This window comes from Equus caballus, chromosome 2, assembly GCF_041296265.1.
Source record: "Equus caballus isolate H_3958 breed thoroughbred chromosome 2, TB-T2T, whole genome shotgun sequence".
NCBI classification, from domain to species: Eukaryota; Metazoa; Chordata; class Mammalia; order Perissodactyla; family Equidae; genus Equus; species Equus caballus.
The window spans coordinates 121,386,850-121,405,000 of record NC_091685.1 but is presented as its reverse complement, the minus strand read 5'-3'; positions in this window follow the sequence as shown (position 1 = coordinate 121,405,000).

Genomic DNA, 18,151 nt, shown 5'->3' with positions numbered 1-18,151 from the left:
ACCTACATCCCATTGGCCAGAATTACTCACATGACTCCTCCTTGTTCCATGGGCAGCTGGAGAACTTAGTCTTTATCCTGGGGAGTCATAAACCAGCAAAAAATACTATTACTATGTAAGAAGTGGAGAAGAGGTGTTGAGAGACAATTAACACTCTCTGTCACTTAAGATATGGGGTAAGTTATTGCTTCTGCTTTCAATAGACTGCCAGGTAGTCACTCAGATTTTTATTGGTTTGCTATCCTTAGATTAAACAGATTCGTTCCGACTATGCAGCTGGGAAGTCTCATGGCTGCATCCTGAATTAGGATCTGAAGTAGCAATCACTTCACATTCAGCACCAACACTATTTTTATTCAGAAAATTTTTTGATGAATTTAACTTGCTCCAAATTGAGCTCCTGTCCTCACCTTCCGCCCATCCAAACTTGTTCCTCTAAAGTCTTTCTCATCTCAGCTAAGGACAATTCCATCCCTCCAGTTGCTTAGCTCCAAAACCTTGGTGTCATCCTTGGGTCTCTCTCCCTCTCTCTCCTCCCACATCCAAGTCCTCAGCAGGTCACTCTGGTCCCTCTGCTGCACCTCACCTGGATGGTTCCAAGAGTAACGTAAGTTCTTCGTCAGCTTTTAGTTTTTCCCCCCTTTCTGTCAATTCCCAGTAAAGATGTCAGAGTGATACTGTACAAAAGTAAGTCCAAAGTCTTATCTTTTAAGATACGTAATGAAGTATTTACAAATAAATAAATTGGGATTTGCTTTAAAACCCTAGAGCAAAATACACTGGAGTGGAGGGAGATAAAATAAACTTAGCAAAATGTTGATGATTGTTGAAGCCAGGTGGTGTATGCCTGGGGGCTCATTGTTCTATTCTTTATATTTTGTGATGAGGATGTCCATAATGAAAAGATTTATGAAGATGCAGGTCACTCTTCCACTCAAACTCCACAGATTAAAAGGCAAAGTCCTTTTTCATCTCCATTTATTCAACACTCATTAAACATGAATTTATTGACGCTTACTATACAGATATGAGCAAAACAATCCTTAGTCCCCAACCTCATGGAACTTACATCTTCGAGTCTTCACAAAAAATTACACCTTCTCGGAGAGGGCTTCCATGACCGCTCTATTTTTGTTTTTTTTAAAAATTGAGGTGAAATTCATATAACATAAAATTAGCTATCTTAAAGAGCAAAATTGATGTTGATTTTGTATACTGAAACTTTACTGTATTCATTTATTGTTTCAAATAGTTTTTTTGGTGGATTCTTTGAGGTTTTCTATATATAAAATCATGTCATCTGCAAATAGTGACAGTTTCACTTCTTCCTTTCCAATTTGGATCCCTTTTATTTGTTTTTCTTGCCTGATTGCTCTGGCCAGGACTTCCAATACTATGTTAAATAAGAGTGGTGAAAGTGGACATCCTTTTCTGGCTCCTGTTCTTATAGAGATAGCTTTCGGTTTTTCACTGTGGAGTATGATATTAGCGATGGATTTGTCATATATGGCCTTTATTATGCTGTGGTACTTTCCTTCTATACCCATTTTATTCAGAGTTTTTACCATAAATGGGTGCCGTATCTTGTCAAATGCCTTCTCTGCATGTATTGAGATAATGATGTGATTTTTATTCTTCATTTTGTTAATGTGGTGTATCACATTGATTTTCAGATGTTGAACCATCCCTGCAGCCCTGGAATAAATTCCACTTGACCATGGTGTATGATCTTTTCAATGTATTGTTGTATTTGATTTGCTAGTATTTTGTTGAGGATTTTTGCAAAAATCGTTGTGTTTCTATACACTAACAATGAAGTAGCAGAAAAAGAAGTTAAGAATACAATCCCATTTATAATTGCAACAAAAAGAATAAAATACGTAGGAGCAAATTTAACCAAAGAGGTGAAAGACCTATACACTGAAAACTATAAAACGTTGTTGAAAGACGTCAAAGAAGACATAAAGAAATGGAAAGATATTCCATGCTTTTGGATTGAAAGAATCAAGATAGTTAAAATGTCCCTACTTCCTAAAGCAATCTGCAGATTCAGTGCAATCCCTATCAAAGTTCCAACAACATTTTTCACAGAAATAGAACAATGAATCTTAAAATTTATATGGAACAACAAAAGACCCCGAATAGCCAAAAGAATCCTGAGAAAAAAGAGTAAAGCTGGTATCACACCCCTTGATTTCAAAATATACTACAAAGCTATAGTGATCAAAACAACGTGGTACTGGCACAAAAATAGATACCAGGATCAATGGAACAGAATGAAGAGCCTAGAAATAAACCCACACATATACGGACAGCTAATTTTCGACAAGAGAGCCAAGAACATACAATGGAGAAAGGAAAGTCTTTTCCATAAACGGTGTCTGGAAAACTGGACAGCCACATGCAAAAGAATGAAAGTAGACTGTTAGGCAAAAAATAACTCAAAATGGATTAAAGACTTGAGTATAAGACCTGAAACCATAAAACTAGAAGAAAACATAGGCAGTATACTCTTTGACATCAGTCTTGGTAGCATCTTTTTGAATACCATGTCTCACCAGGCAACAGAAACAAAAGAAAAAATAAACAAATGGGACTGCATCAAACTAAAAACTTCTGCACAGCAAAGGAAACAACCTAACAACTAGGAGAAGATATTTGCAAATCGCATATCTGATAAGGGGTTAATATCCAAAATATATAAAGTACTCATACATCTGAACAACAAAGAAACAAACAACCCAATTAAAAAATGAGTAAAATATCTGAACAGACATTTTTTCAAAGAAGATCTACAGATAGCCAACAGACACATGAAAAGATGTTCAACATCACTATTAGGGAAATGCTAATCAAAACTACGATGAGATATCACCCCGCACCCATCAGAATGGCTATAATTAACAAGACAAGAAATAACAAGTGTTGGAGAGGATGTGGAGAGAAGGGAACTCTCATACACTGCTGATGGGAGTGCAAACTGGTGCAGCCACTATGGAAAACAGTATGAAGATTCCTCAAAAAATTAAGAATAGAACTACCATACGATCTAGCTATTCCATCCTGGGTATTTATCCAAAGAACACGAAAACAAAAAGGCTTAAAGATATGTGCACCCCTATGTTCATTGCAGCATTATTGACAATAGCCAAGACTTGGAAACAACCTAAGTGCTCATCAAAGGATGAATGGATAAAGAAGATGTGGATATATACACAACAAAATACTACTCAGCTATAGCTATAAAAAAAGATGAAATCTTGCCATTTGCAACAACATTGATAGACCTTGAGGGTATTATGCTAAGTGAAATAAGTTAGCCTGGAGAAAGTCAAATACCATATGATCTCACTTGTAAGTAGAGATAAAAACAACAAAAAACCAAAAAGATAAGAGATTAGATTGGCTGTTACCAGAGGGTAAGGGGGGAGGGGGGAGGGTGAATGGGTGACAGGGCACCTTTGTATGGTGGTGGATGGTATTTAGTCTTTGGGTGGTGAACATGATGCAGTCTACACAGAAATCAAATATAATGATGTACAGGGCCAGCCTGGTAGTGCAGGGGTTAAGTTCGCACGTTCGGCTTCAGTGGCCCAGGGTTTGCTGGTTTGGATCCCAGATGCCGACCTATGCTTGTCAGGCCATGCTGTGGCAGGCACCCCACACGTAAAGTAAGATGGGCACAGATGTTAGCTCAGGACAAAAAAAATGTACATCTGAATATACCATAATAATAATGTACATACATTATGTACACTACAATAATAATGATGTACACCCGAAATTTATATAATGTTATAAACCAGTGTTACCTCAATAAGAAAAAAAACTGAAAAAAAAAAGTAAAATTTAGGGGCCAACCTGGTAGTGTAGCAGTTAAATTTGTGCACTCCACTTGGGCAGCCTGGGGTTCACCGGTTCAGATCCCGGGCACAGACTTATGTACCACTTGTCAGACCATGCTGTGGCAGTCGTCCCACATATAAGGTAAAGGAAGATGGGTGCAGATGTTGGACAGGATCTTGCTCAAAAACAAAAGCAAAATTTAATGACATTTAGAACATTCACAATATTGTGCAACCAACACCTCTAACTAGTTCTAAAACATTTTCATTACTCCAAAAGAACCCCTTCCCTTTCACAGTTAGGCAGTGACTGCCATGGTTCCTGGATTTTAAATCTCAAACTCTACACTCTGTATCCTGGATCCCTCCTTCAGTTTCCTGGGGTGGCCACACCAAACTGCCAAAAACTGGGGATCTAAGAACAGCAGAAGTGTATTGCCTCACAGATCTGGGGACTAGAAGTCTGTCATCAAGTTGTTGGAAGAGTTCGTTCTTTCTGAGGGTTTTAAGAGAAAATCTGTCCCATGCCTCTCTCCTAGCTTCCAGGGACTCTTTGGTGTTCCTTGGCTTGTAGGCGCCTCACTCTGATCTCTGCCGTATTCACATGGCGTTCTCCTTGTGTACATGTCCGTGTCCAAATTTCCCCATTTTTATAAGGACATTAGTCATATTACTTAGGGGCCCACCCTATTCCACTATGACTCTGTCTTAGCTAATTACATCTTTGATGATGCTATTTATGAATATGGTCACAGTCTGAACTGCCAGGGATTAGGACTTTAACATATGAGTTTTGGGGGTACACAGTTCAACTCATAAGTTTGGAGGGACACAGTTCAACTCACCATCCAACATACTACATATTTTATTTATTATCTTTATTGTTTATTACCTCCCAGTTGAATATTAGCTGTCAGGAGGGCAAGCATTGTCGGTGTTCCCAGCCTAGCTGCTAAACAACGAAGGAAGGACCACGACTGGAATGTGAGTTCCTTACAGATAGGGCATTAGTCAGTTTGGGACTCTATTGAAGCCCTGTCACCTGCAACTGAATCTGGCACAGAGTAGGCACTCAGCAGATATTTGTTGGATAAACGAATGACATTGAGAGTTGGATAGACCAATCTTGCCTTTATTTAACAGACTCTGTGATAAGCAATCAATGTAAGAATCACTTATGGAGAGAGAGGGGGGGCATCTGCATTTCGGAAAATCAGGATGGATGTGAGAATGGCATTTTCACTGGGAGGAAATACTCTTTATTCATGACTGTCAATCATGATGTGAAACAACTAATACGCCAGAAAAGGTAGAACTACCACCTCAACACTTTCCTTAGGTTTCCAGAGATGAGATCTGAAATTTTCCACATTTCCGTTAATGAATCATTTCTTTGTTTGTGGTATATTTAAATTGCACAATATCAGTTAGACAAACCTTTTTGGTGATAATTACAAAACAAACTTATTTTTTATAGAAGAAGAGAAAACAATTTAGATGGCCAGATAAAAAATTTTGTGTGATAACATGGGAGATAAAACAAAGTTCAAAAAGCTAACTAGTAGAAGGTATTAGGGAACAGACTGCTTACAGAAAGGCCCAAATGAGGCATTTAATCAGGACCAGCAGGCTGTCAGCAGGTGGTGCTCTTCCGTCTTCACTCGTAGGAGCTGGGCATGCAACCACCTTGGAAACGATTATGAGAGACCGCTGAAACGGTTCCCTTTTTTAGCACCGTAATTTGGACAAGTGACCTAGAGTTCGAAGTGCTTTTTTATGGAAGCATGTTTTTTTCCAGTATTTTATTTTCATGAAAACTATCTAAACATGAGCATCCTATTTATTGACTGAAGTGTAGAAAATTAAAGTAGTGAAGTAGGAGATAAAGATGGGAAAATAGCTTAGGACTTGTTGTGTGGGCATTTTCTTACCATACTTGGAAAGTCCATTCTTGATTGGGTTGGCGTTTAATTAATTCAGCTTATTAAAAAATATTTAGTACTCGAGGTATGTTCAGCAAAGCAATAGGTATTTAGAAGATATCTGTAAACAAAATAAATAAAGATTCTGTATCTGTGCAGCGTCTATGGTAGCAGAGGGAGAAAGACAATACAAATAAGAAAATTGCATAGTATGTTAGAAGGTGGCGAGTCCACCATGAGTAAATGAAGCCTCCTGGTGAGGAGGCTCGGGACGGATGGTGGGTGGTAGGGATGGTTTGATTTATAGCGGGTATTTACTCATTGTGGTGAAATACAAACAAAAACTATGAAGGGTGTAAGAGAAAGAGCCTGGTAAATATCTGGGGAAAGAGTAGTCCCAACAGAAAGAACAGCCTATACAAAGACCTTAAGATGGGAGTGTGTCTGGCTTGTTCAGACACCTCAGCAAGAGGTCGCCATGGCTGCAGAAGGTGAGCCAGAAGGAGCTGTAGGAGATGTGTTAGAAAGTCAAGGTGGAGAGCACATCCTCTAGGGCCTTGCAGACCATAGAGGAAGTTGAGTGCCACTCAGGTTTTGAAAAAGGAGTAAAAGATCTGATTCATGTCTTTAAAGGATCCTTCTGTCCTTTATAGGAACAGTAGACTTTCGAGTGCTAAGGGAGGAAGGTGGGAGCCTAGGTTGGGTCTATTGCAGCAATGGAGGCAAAAGGTGACAGCGGCTCAGGCCAGCTCTCAGTGGAGGCACTGAGGAGTAGCTGGATTCTGGATATTTCTTTATCTGGATATTTGTCTGATATTACTGTATTAGAGCTAGTAATAATGGATAAGTGTGGTAATAAGAGAGATGTAGAAAACGTCAAGGTTTTCCCCCTAATTAACTGGAATGACGGGGAAGATTGTGGGAGGAGTGAGTGTTGTGGCATACATCAGGAGTTGCCAGCAGAACATGTTGATTTTGGATTGTCTGCTGTCAACTGAAGTGAAAGATTATGGGAAAGGAGAGTTTGGAGGGGAAGGTCAGGGCCACGGTTCGGACATATTGAATCTGAGATATCTATTAGCCATCAAAGTGGCAAGAAGGAGCTTCTGAAGATTTTTTAGTGTGAAATTGATCATCTGTTTGCATCAGCGTGGAACGCCTCAGAAAGGGAGACTGAATGGAGGAAATGGCCCAGAAGGATCCAGAAGGATCTGAATTCCTCTGATCAGAAATAAGTGAAAGATTTTTTTCCTTAGGTTCAGAGACCCTTGGTAGGGTTTTATGTCTTAAAAAAACTTGTTTTAAATTTTGAAATAGTTATAGATTCACAGAAAGTTGCAAAAGCAGTACAGATGAATCTCATCCATCCTTCACGCAATTTCTGCCAACGGCTACCCTTTGCAATACCAACACCAGGAATTTGACATGGGTACCAGTGTGTTGCGTAGTTCTACATCATTTGGTCACATGTGCAATTTGCATAATCACGACTGCAGCCAAGATCAGGAGGTTTTCCATCACTACAACCATCTCCCTTGTACCTTTTTTTTTTTTAACTTTATTTATTTATTTAATTTTTTTTTTTTTCTTTTTTTGAGGAAGATTAGCCCTGAGCTAACTGCTGCCAATCTTCCTGCCCTAGCTGAGGAAGCCTGGCCCTGAGCTAACATCCACGCCCATCTTCCTCTCCTTTATATGTGGGACACCTACCACAGCATGGCTTTTTGCCAAGTGGTGCCATGTCCGCACCCGGGATCTGAACTGGCGAACCCCGGGCTGCTGAAGCACAACGTGCGCACTTAACCGCCGCACCACTGGGCCCGCACCTCCCTTGTACCTTTACAATCACATTCACCCATTCCTCCCCAGCATCCCTAACACTTGGCAACCACCAATCTATGTTCCATCTTTACAATACCCTTCTTTATCAAGTGTTCTATAGAAGGAATCACAGAGTCTATGATCTTTGAGAATGGCTTTTAACTCAGCACAAGGCCCTCGAGCTCCATTCAAGTTGTTGAACGCATCCGTGTCTGCATCTTTTATTGCTCAGTTGTATTCCAAGGGATGGATGTGACATATTTGTTTAACCATTCACTTTTTGAGGGACATTTTGGTTGTTTCCACTTTTTAACTCTTACAGATAAAGCTGCTATGAACAATTATGTACAGGTTTGTGTGTGGGCATAGGTTTTTATTATTCTGGGATAAATGCCCAAGAGTGCAATTGCTGTATTGTGTAATAAATACATACACATTTAGTTTCTTAAGAAACTTCCAAACTATTTCCAGAGTAGCTGTACTGTTTATAAGGAACATACGAGGGAAGATCATTTTTAAAAGGGTCGTCTCTGCTTTTGAGTCCATTTTAAAGTGAGAAGGGCAGTAATACCATGTTCCTGAAACACTTTAGTGGCTCCTTTCCCTCTATGGCATTTGGTTGTCCAATCATCCCCCTTCCTGTTTTTTCTTCTTTTTCTGGCGCAATGGGCTTATTCCTAATCTGTGGTGAGAAAACAGACTGCTCACTGCCGGGAGCGAAACTCTTAGCTTTCTCAGGCCAGGGTGAAGCAGCTGTTGTAAGAATACAGCTATTGCCCTGATCAAATCTGTCTGGGGGTCACGGATAGCTTCCAGATCTTTCAGTCTCTCACCCTCTACTTTCTCTGTGTCTTCCCACAGGTCGCCTTTCCCCATCCAGGACCTGGGCTTGTCACTTTGGTTCTCTGTTTGTGCCAGGATGTGTTTAAATACTATCTGGAGTAACAAAGAGCCTCTGGCCGCTTTGATGGAGCACCAGCTCTGAAACGTGCTCCAACTTCTGCCAAAGTCCTAGCTCTTCTCACTGAGATGGACTCTCGGCTCCCATGTTTACTTCATTCAGGTCTCAGTTCAAATGGCACCTCCTCCGAGAGGTCTTCTCTGACTGACCCCCTCCAGCATCATTTTCTACATCCTAATCGGCTCGCGTTTTCCTCAGAGCACATACAATCACCCGACGTAGTATGTGTGTGTTTGTTGTGTTGGTGGTCTCAACCTGTTAGAAGGTAAACTACCTGCCAGCAGGGACTCTGGGTCACTGCTATTTCCACAGACCTGAGACAGGGTCTGGCGCATCATGGCCACTCAGGAAACGGGTGATGGACAGCTAAATCACCAGAGACTTTGCAATGGTTTCCTAACTGCTCTTGTTATGTCGACTCTCTTGCCTCGACAATTTATCTCTTACTCACAGAACGAAAGTTATCCTCCGAAGACACAGATTAAATCAGCTCACTCTCCACAAAACCCTTAAATGTTTCTTCAATGCTTCTTGAGTAAAGCCCGGGCTTGTTTAGAGCAACAGCTAAACTCTCCACAATTTATCCTCCAGAAGACTTTCTGGCACCAGGTGTGAATTTTCTCTCCCTCTTACAGTCCGGCTTCACTGGTTCATTCACTTTTTCTGACCATGCTAGGCACTTTCATGTCAAAATAATTTTAATCTTTTTTTCCCCTTGTTCCCGTTCTCAATTAATTTAATCATCAAAGTACAGGTTTTTTTTTTTTTTTTTTTTCATTCATGCAGGAACTTTGAGTTATAATTTTCATTCTCTTTGTGACAATATTTTTTTCTGGCAAGTTTCTTTCATATACCTTCTTAGAGTGTTTTTCTTGGAGGCTGTCCTCACACATATTTCAATATGCTGGGGTTTTTTCCAGACTAGCCATTAGCAAAAGATTCCTGTGGAGTGAGGAAAGGACCCAGAGTAGTTTTCCAGATTCTTCTGCTCAAATTCTTACTCTTCTGATGCTTCAGGCTGTACTATTTCTTCTAAAACATTGCTCCATTGGGTAGCTCCACTTCCTCTGGCTCTCATAAGAGTGGGTCTACTGCCAGGTTTGACTTTCGCCAGCTATTACTAATGAGAAACTCAGCCACTGCCTTCCATGTACATCTTTCTCCTTTACAAAGTGGTGTTTTCTGAGTTTAGCTGCCTTTGGCTCTCCCTGGCCTTTTTTCCTTCTGCCTTCTTCATTTAGTTGTTGTGACGAGTCATCAAGTTGGCTCCGACTCCTGCGACCCTATGAATATGAGTAGTCAACAATGTCCTATCCTCAACAGCCCTACTCAGCTCCTGTAGCCTCAGGCCTGTAGCTTGTCTTAGGGAGTCCATCCATCTCATATTTGGTCCTCCTCTTTTCCTGCTGCTGTCTACATTTCCAAGCATTATTGTCGTTTCCAAAGAATCTGCCTTCTCATGATATGCCCAAAGGAGGACAGCCTCAGTTTTGTCATTTTTGCCTCCAGTGATAACTTCAGGCTTCATTTACTCTAGGACCCACTTGTTTGTCTCTCTGGCAGTCCAGGTGATTTGTAGAGCTCTCCTCCAACACCATATTTCAAATGAATTAATTTGTTTCTTTGCCCTGTTCACCATGCAGCTTTAGCACCCAAGCATAGTAATTAGGAATGCTAGGGTGTGGACACTCTTGACTTTAGTCTCTTCTTCCTTACGCTTGATAATCTTCCCCAGTTCTTTCATTGCTACCCTTCTGAGTCTCAGTCTTCTCTTGGTTTCTTGGCTGCAGTTTCCGTTTAAATTGATGACTGAAGAAAGGTAAACAAAATCTTTAACAATTTCAGCATCTTCATTGTCTACGCTAAAGTTGCATAGTTCTTCCATCGTTGTGATTTTTGTCTCATCTGCGTCTAGCTCAGCTTTTCGTATGACATGTTCTGTGTATAGATTAAACAGATAGGGAGATAAAATGCACCCTCGTCTGAGAACTTTGCCTATAGGAAACCATTCTGTGTCTCTATATTCTGTCCTGACAGTGGCTTCTTGTCCACAATACAGGTTATTACACGTCAGGACAATCAAGTCCAGAAGTGCACCTCTTTCTCACAGAGCAGCCCAGAGCTTTTCATGTTGCACACAAAGGCTTTACTATAGTCTATAAAACACAGACTAACCTTCCTCTGAAATTCTTTGGAGCACTCCAGTAGCCAACAAATAATCTACGTGTGTATGTATGTATGTATGTGTGTACATATGTATCTATCGTCTGTCTATCATCTCTATTATCTATCAACCTACCTACCTATCTATTCTATGCACTTCAAACAATATTCACTATGTTCTAGGCACTCATCCAAGATATAAAAAGAATATAGAAATTAAAGGGATCCCTTTGGTGGCACTTAAGGGATTTAAAGCAGGGGAGATCACAGATATACAATGAATAAACTATGCTGTAAGATAGGGATCAGATCTACACAATAGGCTACAGCAAAACAAAGAAAACAGCTGCGATTTCTAGATAAACAAAAAGATTGAGGAAGTCTTTATGGAGGAAATATTAATAATTTGGACTTTGATTATTAGGTGGCTGTAATGGGAATGAGGAAAAAAGACTAAAACTACGTCACCATGAAAGTGTGTGGTAATGGTTGGAAAAAGTGAGTGAACCAGTGTGGCTGGACTGGAAGATGGAGGAAAAGATGTCTTCTGGAAGATAAATTGCGAGGTGTTTCATTGCGACTCTAAAAGAGTCTGGGCTTTACTAAATAAAAGAATTCTGTATAAACGGGGAAAAAAATTACTACACATAATAGGATAAGTTTGTAATCAATAGTTTTCATATATTCTCAGCAACCAATTAGACTCTATGAAGGTGGAGAAACACTCCTTAACAGTAGCGACTAAAAAGACAAAATATGTAGGAAAAAAACTTAATTCAAAATGGGAAAAACATATCAGAGGAAAACTTTCCAGTATTCCTGAAGGAAATAGAAGAAGGTTCGAACCTTTGAGAAGCTGCACAGTGTATGTGGATAGTAAGATTCAACATTATAAAGAAGTCATTTTCTCTGATTTACAAATCCAATTAAATTGTTTAATACCTATTAAAATATTAATATATTGTTTTTTGTGGAGCTAAACAAGTTGATTCTATAGTTCACAAGGGAATACTAAACAAACAAGAATGGCCAGGAAAACCGAAAAGTAAGAGCAATGATGGGAGGCTACCCTTCTCAGGTATTAATACATACTATAATAGTTCAATATCTAAAACTGGGCAGGACTAAAGTTGCCTGTAGACAGACCAATGGAACAGAAGGGAAAACCCAGAAACAGATCCAAATATATGTGGATGTTTATTCAGCATATTAAATACTAGGGATAAAGTTCGACTTTTTGAAAAATGATGTTGGTGTAACTGGGGAGTTACCAGACAAAAAGAAAGCTGGATCTGTATCTTACAGTAAGGATAAATTCGAAATGGATCCAAGAGTACAATCTAGAAAATATTCATAAAGCATACCTATTACCCTCCTAAGTACTGAAGAAAACATACTTCTTCATTTCTTGCTGTGGAAAAAGCCTTTCTAACTGTAACTTCAAATCCAAGATCCATGAAATTAAAAAATAGGTAAATTCTACTACACAAAAATATTTTTTCGCATGGCAAGAAACATACAATAGCAAAATCAAAAACCAGATGGCAAACTTAGAAATAATGTTTTCAATTTATATCAGAGACAAAGGGCTAATGTCTTTAATGTGTAAAGATCCTTTAGAAATTGAGGCGAGAAAAACAACTCAGATGGGCAGGCAAAGGACATGACTGACAGATAATATGGAAAACAGCAATAACAAATCGCCCTTAAGATATGAAAAAAATGCTTAAGCTAAACAAAATAAAAACGCAATGGAAAACTGTATTTCGATGGCACCTTCTTACCTGCCAATAGAACGCACAACACATCACATATTTTGACAGTGTTTGTGGCCAACAGAAAAATGTTGTAATGGTTACATGAAGGGCAACTGGGCACTATCTATCAAAATTACAGCAAGCTCACTTTGGGAAATTTGCTCTCCTGCTGTGACTGTGCATTTGTGAAACAATACAAGTATAAGTTATTCATTGCAGCAAGAGATTAGAATCAACCTAACTAACAGATCAAAGGCCTTATAGGACATTTGGTCATGTCCAAAACAGCCACAAAACATTTGGTCCATGCCAAAAAGTCCTTGATATCTGGTCATATTTGGTCCTGTTCAAAAAGTCCATGGAGACACTGGGTCCATGCCAAAAAGTGCTTGTTATTTGATCCTGTCCAAAACCATTTGTCATGGACCAAATATGCACATGGACATTTTCGACAGGACCAAATGTTACGGACCTTTCAGTGTGAACCAAATGTCTGATGGACCAAATGCCTCATGGACATTTTGGATGGAACCAAATATCAAGGACGTTTTGGCAAGGGCCAAATTTCTGATGAATGTTTTGGACAGGACAAAAAGTTCACGAATCAATAGAAGAATGAAGTAATTAGGTGAGAAGGTGAGAAAGTTGGAGGCTAACACTAGTCTGTGGGAAAATTTTTAGAGATCTGAGGCACAATTGAAAATGGCAATATAGTGACACTTTTCATACCGCTAAGTTTGTCTAATATAATTTTATTTTGTTTTTTGAATAGATAAAGCATCATTCACTCATTTGAGTCTTAACTGCTTTCTGATTATTCTCTTTGCTCTGTTATGATCTAACGCTCTATATACTCTCTGATTCTTCAACTAGAATATTAGCCTGTCCCATACAACATCTGGCATACAGACATGTATAAACTCAGATATTTGTTTAAATGAATGATTTTCAAGAATCAAAATTATGTGAAAAGGCATCTATTGGGAAGTTTCACTCCTATTCTTAATTCCATCCTCCCAATTCTATCCTGGCGCCACACACACAGAACCACTTTCATTATCATAAATCGTGTCACAAAAGGGCTGCTCACTGCCTGCGGTTGAAATAGCCTCCCTCTGCAACAAACCTTTCACACTCTGGCAAAATTATTTTCTTAAAAGTTGGGTCCTATCACTTCCTTCCTTAAAAAAGTTTAAATTGTCCCCTTTGTGTTTTTGTTGTGGACTCTTCCTCCCTTAATTTTTAAAAATTGAAGTACAATTAATAAAACAAACTGTAACAATTTAAAGTGTGCAATTCAGTGGCTTTTAGTACATTCACAATGTTGTGCAACCATCGCATCTATCTAGTTCCAGAGCACCTTCATCACCCAAAAAGAAAACCTTGTACCCATTAAGTGGTCACTCCTCAATCCCTCTACACCGCGGTCCCTGGAAACAACTAGTCTATTTTCTGTCTCTGTGAATTTAGCTATTCTGGGCATTTCATATAAATGGAATCATATAATATATGACCTTTTATATCTGGCTTTTTCCACTAAGCATAATGTTTTCAAGGTTCATCCATGTTGTAGCAAGCATCCGTTCTTCATTCCCTTTTGTGGCTGACAATATTGCATTCCATGGATGTACCATATTTTGTTTACCCATACATTAGTTTATGGACATTTGGGTTGTTTCTACCTTTGGCCTCACATGAATAGCGCTGCTACAAACATTTGTACACAAGTTTTTGTTTGAACACCTGTGCTCAGTTCTTTTGGGCATATACTGACGGGTGGACTTGCTGGGTCGTGTAGTAACTCTATGTTTAACTTTTTGAAGACCTGCCAAGCATTTTTCCATGGCAACTGTACCATTTTACATTCCCACCAGCAACGTCCAAGAGTTCTAACTTCACATCTTTACCAGCGCTTCTTTTGTCTTTCTGATTATAGACATCCAGGTGGGTATGAAATGTGGCTTTGATTTTCATTTCCGTGATGAACTAATCATGCTATCTTTCCATGCACTTCTTGGCCATTCTTTGGAGAAATATTTAAGTCCTTTGCTCATTTTTAAAAATAGAATTGTCTTTTCGTTGTTGCATTGTATTCTTTATGCATTCTGCGTATTAAACCCTGATCAGGTATATGATTTGCAGATATATGATTTGTGTTTTCTTCCATTGTGTACGTTATCTTTTCACTTAGTTGATAGTGTTCTTTGATACACTACAGTTTTAAATTTTGATGAAATCCAATTTGTCTCTTTTTGGTTGTTGTTGTTTGTGCTTTTGTTGACATATTAAGAATTAATTACTAAATCCAAGGTCTGGAAGATTTACCTTATATTTTCTCCTAAGTGGTTTTTATAATTTTTGTTTGTAAATTTAGGTTTTTGATCCATTTTGACTTAACTTTTGTATATGGTGTGAAGTAGGGGTTCAACTTTATTTTTTTTTAATGTGGATATCCAGTTGAAAAGACAGCTCATTCTCCGGCCAATGGTATTGTCACCCTTGTCAAAACTCAATTGATCATAGATGTATTGTTTTATTTCTGAAGGCTCAATTCTGTTCCATTCATCTACATGTTACCCATGTGCCAGTACACACTTTTTGATTACTGTACTTTTAGTAAGTTTTGAAACCATGGAGTATGAGTCCTTAAATCTTGCTTTTCTTTTTTCTAAGACTCTCTTTTTTTAGAGCAATTGTAGGTTCACAGCCAAATTGAGAGAAGGGTACAGAGATATTCCGTATACTCCCAGCCTTAACACATATGCATAGCCTCCCCCATGATCAACATACCCCTGCTTTTCTTTTTAAAGGTTGTTTTGGCTATTTGGGATGTCTTGCAATTCCAAATGAATTTTAGGATGAACTTTTCTATTTCTGAAAACAAGACCTTGGGAATTTGATAGGGATTGCATTGAATCTGTGGATCACCTTGCGTGGCATTGCTATCTTAACAATATTAAGTCCTCTGATCCATGAACATGGGCTGTTGTTCCATTTATTTAAATCTTCTTTAATTTCTTTCAGCAGTGTTTTGGAGTTTTCAGTCGACAAGTCTTTCAAGTCCTTGGTTAAATTAATTCCTAAGTATTTTATTCCTTTTGATGTTAGTGTAAGTGGAATTGCTTTCTTAATTTCATTTTCAGATTGTTCATTGCTAGTGTATAGAAATATAACTGGATTTTTAATGGCAATGTCAAATCCTGCATCTTTGCTGAATTTGATTATCAGATCTAGTAACATTTTGGTGGATCCTTTAGGACTTTGATATATAAGGATCATACCATCTGAGAGCAGTGAGACTTTACTTCTTCCTTTTCAACTTAGATAAATTTTGTTTCTCTTTTCTTTTCTTTCTTTCTTTTTTCCCCGTATTTGATTTGGCTACCTTTCAGTACTACATTGAATAGAAGTAACAAAAGTGGCATTCTCATTTTGTTCTCAATTTTAGGGCGAAAGCTTTCAGTCTTTCACCACTGAGTACAATATTACTTCTAGATCTTTCACAAATGCCTTTTATCTTATTGAGGAAGTTCCCTTCTATTCCTAATTTGTTTGTTTTTATCATGATATGATGCTAGATTTTGTCATATGTTTTTTCTGCATGAATTGAGATGATTGTGTGTTTTTTCCCTTTGTATTATATCGCATTCCTGGGATAAACCCCACTTAGTCATGATGTATAATCCTCTTGCTATGCTACTGACTTCAGTTTGTTAGTATTTTGTTGAGAGTTTTGCATCTATATTCATCTTTCTCCAGTAAAACACAATAACTCTATTTTTTATGTCCTAACGTTCCAAATTTATTTCCTTTAAGGATTTTTAAAATTAAATTCTAAGATGTTATAACTTAGTGAAAATATATTTGAAAGCACCTATCTTGATACACAGTAGGCATTCCAAAGCACTAGCTTCTCCTTTCACCAAAACATTATTTATAGAAATCTGTGTCTTTTCAAGAGTCTCATAGCTATTCAGTAGACATTGTTTTAAGGCGACCTCTGTCTACCTTACTTCAAACTCCAACTTTTAGATGTATGTCTTTATAAGGCGTGTTTGAATATTATGTCAAAAAACATTTTCCCCAGACCATTCTACTCTTCTTCTGGGGAACTTTGGGAAGGATAAGCTTCTGTGACAGGAAATTTCTAGAAGGTGAAATGGAAGAGTGTATTCACTGGGTTGCAGATTTAACTTTTCCCCTATATTCTGTAAGAATTTGTGATTGTTTTGATCCGTTTGTGGTATTCTTCAAGTTATGGTTACAGCAAATATTACTTTTGAGGGCATCTTAAAACTTATGTTATAAAAGGATCTTACGTAAGATCAAGCACCTAAATTTCATGTGTGGAGTTGATAAACCAAAACGGGCCTCTGAATCTCTAGTGATATTAAGCTTCTGATTGCTAAATTTCTTAGATTCGTGAAAAAAGGGTTATGTTATATGTGCAAATTGCGTGGCTCATTGTTAAGAATCCTCCTGTTGCTGCTTGAATACATATTACATCAAAATCTTCACTAATCTTCATTTGTGCTTTGAGGTCACCTGTGTTTGTCTCTTGTTCTTTTTCTGTCTCTCTCTTTCTCCGTCTCTGCCATTCCCCGGTTTGCTTTGGAGGAGACATCAAATTTTCAAGTAAATGAATTCATCTGTTGCTGGTGGAAATTGTAATTACTTTGAACTTTATGTGCTTTGACAGCTTTGTCAATTCCAATAGGCCCCTTCACACTCATCTGTGTAAGAAGCTTTATGACAAATTCCAAAACCTATTTACTTTGAATAAAGAAGTGCCCTGTAAGGCATCAACCTTCTTAAATCAAACTTAATAAATGGATTTTTGTTTTTCTACGTTACCTCTTCTTCTAGAGGTCTAGGATGACTTGGGGTTAAGAGTAATTCTCCATACAACAGAATTTCTTCTATCTTTTTGTCTCCCTGTACTTTCAATACCATGTTAGACTTCAGATATTATGGTGTGTAATGTAAATTTATTTACAGATAAGTGGGCTTTATTGTCATTTTTTCAGACAATTCAATGTTATTACCATTTTCATAAGTGAAGGAATTGACATTCAGTGATCTTGTCAGGAATTACAGGCATGGTAATAAAAAAGTACAGCTCCTTCTTAAAATGGGAAAACATAGACATTGAAAAGTATGTGTTATGAATTACAAGAGACTTAAGAGGCAAAAACTAAATGTAATAGGTGGATACTAATCAGAGCCAACTGCAAAAGATATTTTGGGGATATCAGGTAACTTTGGATAAGGACTAGATACTGAATAAATAAATCATTATAATAATAATAAATTATTATTAATTTGGTTAGGGACAGTAATATTATTGTGGTTAGGTAGGAAAACATTCTTATCTTTAGGAAAGCACATTGAAGCAATTAGGACTAAAATGTCAGAAAAAATAATGAAGTAAATGTTGAAAAATTAATAATTGCTACATCTGAGAAATGAATGTATTTTGAAATTTTTAGTAATAAAGTTTAAAAGAAAAAATGTAGATTAAAGCATATGTGTTTGGTAAAGAAGGAAATAAATTTTATTTTTTTGCGTAAGATTAGCCCTGAGCTAACATCCATGCCCATCTTCCTCTGTATTATATGTGGGACGCCTGCCACAGCATGGATTGATAAGTGTTGCATAGGTCCGCACCTGGGAACCAAACCT